The sequence below is a fragment of the Mercurialis annua genome, linkage group LG1-X, assembly GCF_937616625.2.
Source record: "Mercurialis annua linkage group LG1-X, ddMerAnnu1.2, whole genome shotgun sequence".
Classification (NCBI taxonomy): Eukaryota; Viridiplantae; Streptophyta; class Magnoliopsida; order Malpighiales; family Euphorbiaceae; genus Mercurialis; species Mercurialis annua.
The window spans coordinates 49,033,588-49,037,621 of record NC_065570.1 but is presented as its reverse complement, the minus strand read 5'-3'; the positions used below and the strand labels follow the sequence as shown (position 1 = coordinate 49,037,621).

Below are 4,034 nucleotides of genomic sequence, written 5' to 3'. Positions count from 1 at the left end.
CTGTTTTTAAAAATATTTACAAAATATACCTCAGTGCTAAAAAGTTAAAAAGAATACTCTCCATTATTTTGTTTTTATTTTTTTACTCTAAAATGTAAAATAGTTATTTATTTACTCCTACAGTTCTCTACAAATACTCTATAATTCTTTTAATTTTTGATTTTTACTCTTCTTTATTTTTTTTTCCAGGATCTCCTCTTCTTTCACAGATCTCACGAATAGCGATACAACAGCACGGTGGCCGTTCGTCCATTTACGCAACCCTTAAAATGATCTAATTGTCACTGTGACCGACTTCGTATCGCTGCTTGCCCCTCCAGTCCTTCGCCGGAGCAACCTGATCCATCATCCCCTTTGCGACTATCCACCGCCGCCTCTCATTATAGCTTAATGTAGCTTCGCTTGCAGAGACGTCACCGTCTGTCCCTGTGCCCTAGCTTTTGATTACTCTGTTGTCACGACCCAATTTCAGGAATCGTGACCGGCGCTAGGGTATGGGTATGGTTGTACCAAAACCCGTAGCAAGCCTCGCGGAAATCAAATACATATTTAAACCTGCAGAAAACTGCTCGGGGGCAACCGAGACTCCAACCTAAGTCTAGCAATTCATAATACAGTTCTAATATAAATAACTTAAATATCTGAATATTCCACAGCATGCTTTAAATATAATAATAAAATATTCCAGAGTAAACATGCCAATAATAAATAGTCGATCAAATTCGACTATCCCAAAGGGTAATATTGAATGTAATATATAAACTAGTTCTACTGCGGTCTAAGAGTTCGAAAACAGTAACTAGTTTAAATAACATAAAAACCTCCGAAGAATCAAAAGAATCGGAGTGGACCAGCTTTCAAATCATAAACCTGGAAAATTTGGGAAAACAACGGGGTCAGATATACTGAGATGAGTTCGCAATACTATTTACATTTATTAAGTTTAAAACCCTTAAATCAAAACAATTTATACTAATATAGTATGATTATGGAAAACAGTATTGAAATGATCCCAGCGTAAGTATGACATAGCATACTGATAAACCCAGAGTGGACGGGAACAAATCCTCGTCATATATATACCAGCGTAAGCAAGACTTTAGTCTGCCGTTTCCCAGAGTACTTACCGGTGCACACAGTCTCGATACAAGCCTATCGAGCAGCTCGTTTCAATCCAGATCCATAATCCGTAAAAACAGTTCGAAAGCATTTATAATATTAAAATAAATTGCGGTACTTAATAAAGCGGTAAATAGCACTACAAACTCACTGCTTGCTAATCCACGTGAAAAACCTGACAACCGACAAAACCTGATTTGACTCCGAAGCACCAGTAGTTGACGAGTCTAATACAGGATAAAACAAATATTAAAATCAACCCCTAACTCTAGAGATTACTAAACACCACATAGGACTAGCACAATACCAAGTCTCGCACAAGCATAGCCAAAGCAGAAAGGACAATAAATTACATAATGACCCGAGTCAAAATACGAACCACCTTGATTAACACAATACTCAAAATTAATAAGTCAAGTTTATTGAGTTCACACTTAACATCAAATCCGATAATATTATTTTAATAATATTTAAATGATACTTTAAATCAATTCCTCAAATAGTGGGTTAGCCGAGTTACTAATAACTACCAAGCTACCTCACATGTCGGGTGACCCAAGTCTAACCCGATCCAAAATATTTTATCAATAATATAAACCAGAGTTTATAATTCCCAAAAGTAACCTTGATAAAATAAATATATTTATATCCAATTATAAACCATAGTTTATAATTATAGAAACAACCCTGATAAAATAATAATCAAAATTTAAAACGGAACTTAATAACTTTATAACTCAAGTAACCAATAGTTACAATAATTCAAAATAAATTAAGAAATCGTTTTAAAATCTTAAAACATAAGTTTAAAAGCTAATTTGTAATTTAGTCAATTTGGCACACCAAACCAATATTTAAACAATTAATAATTATCCGAGTAATTATATACTTATATGTTAAAAATAAAATTATCGTTTTCCGATTAAAATAGTTAAAACAATTTAAATCATAATCGAGACTAACATTATTTTCAAATTTTTAAAAGAATAATGTTATCGATTAGAAATTTAGAATTCAAAACGATAACTGAAATTCCAAATTCGAATCGGTATTTAAATAATCAAAACCACATAATATTTTTGAAAATTAACCCTCATAATAAGAGCCTAACATGATTGGATAATAACCACTTAAAGAATTTGAACAGCCATAATTAATATGATCAAATTTCCATAATGCTAGCCACTAACATAAACTCAAAATGAATAACATATACCACGTCCAAGAACAGTAGCAAAAACCAACCAATTAAATCAAAAGAAATATTAACTTGTAACCAAAAGAGAAACCATGCCCAAAGTATTCGTTTACCTCATGATCTCAACACAACCAAATCAAATAACATTTTTAAAACCAAAAGTCCAATTACTTTGATATTTTTTTTTTACATTATCGCCATTAAACCAAACCCAAGTAACATAACCAAATTTTGAACTCAAATTAGATACAGCAGCCAGAACCATGACAATGAGCTCAGCTCATAACCGGACTAAAACAACGAGACAGAAAACAACAAAAATTCCCACAGCCAAGGAAATGAAATCACGTAAAGAAACCATAACAAATCACAGCTCAATTATGAATATTAAACAATAATAACACTACCAGTAAACATGAACAAAACAACAGCAAACATATCACCAAGAAACAGCAGCCTAGTAACTCAGAAAAACGATAAATCGATAACAGAGAGAATAACGTACCAAAATACAAATTTCAAACGTAGAATCGAAAAGGACTGAGTTAGCTACGGCATCAAACAAACAGATCTCGATTTGGTGCTAAAACAAATGAGAACATATCAATTAACGGAAGTGTCGATTTTGAATAAAAACTGAAAAGAACAGTGTGACAATTTCTTACCGAATTTGCAGATAAGAAGATGATGAATTTGACGTGAGAATTCAGAGAGATTTGGAGTATGAGGGACGGCTAGGGTTATTGCAGAAAATAAAAGAAGGAAATTTAGGTTTGCAATAAGGATGAAACATAAGCATAAATAGGAAGAAGAAGATGTCCACGCTGAATAACATAACTCATGTTATCAAAATGGGCTAAGTTGCATGGGCTTATAATTTTAATAAAAGCATGGCCCAAGATTACACATAATTATAGGCCAACTTAACAATGCCTCATAGGCCAAAAAGATTCATGGAGAATATTTAATAATAATAAAAAAATTACCTAAATCTCGACGTGAAATAAAAAAAATAAAAAAATTTAAAGATAATAGAAAGAAAAATACGGGATATTACATCTGTTGTGCTCCATTTAGGGAGAAAGTCAAAAGATGATAATCTCTTATGGCCAAGGATAGAACAATAAGAGCAAACTTCCTCCTTAATTTTATATCCAAATAATATTGTTCAGATTTAATTTAGCAGTTATTTGAATCAGAAGAGCTATATTGGCTTAACATTACTATCAGAAAACAATTATCTTAAAAATTGTTTTACTTAATATGCATAATAGACATTTAGTATGATTAAATTTGGATTAAGGTAAATTTTGAAATGGTTTGTGTTTTAATATTAGTGATTGAAAAATTCTACTTCAGCCCAAGCACTACATTTGACTCATTCCAATTTTCACTTCTTGTGAAAGGCTTTCCCTTCTAAACATTTTAATGATAAGAGTTTTATTTCTTTTGCAGCAATCAAGTGTTTAGGCTTATCTGATTTTGTCTTTTTCTTGCTTAATCAGTACTGGATTCAAATTATACATATGTTATTGATATAGGTTGCTCTGAGTTGTAACTTATATAATCCATGTCTGTATTTACTAATCTATTATTAGAGCTAAGTTTGTGTAACTTTTTCAGATTGAAGATGAGTATGTCTCACTGCTCGACTACAAGTCCTCAAACATTCTTTTAAACTGGCCAAGATTTTACAAAGATTGAAAAGTGTCATGGA

At 31.9% G+C, this 4,034-nt stretch overlaps 1 long non-coding RNA gene across 1 annotated transcript; it reads right to left on the bottom strand.

Moving 5' to 3' along the window:
- Positions 1 to 638: 638 nt before the first annotated feature.
- Positions 639 to 3,356, bottom strand: LOC126681398 (uncharacterized). Its single transcript, XR_007641377.2, has 4 exons — positions 2,983 to 3,356; positions 2,823 to 2,900; positions 1,271 to 1,346; positions 639 to 870 (listed from the first exon to the last, which is right to left on the bottom strand). It is a non-coding gene; the product is annotated as an uncharacterized LOC126681398 (long non-coding RNA).
- Positions 3,357 to 4,034: the final 678 nt, after the last annotated feature.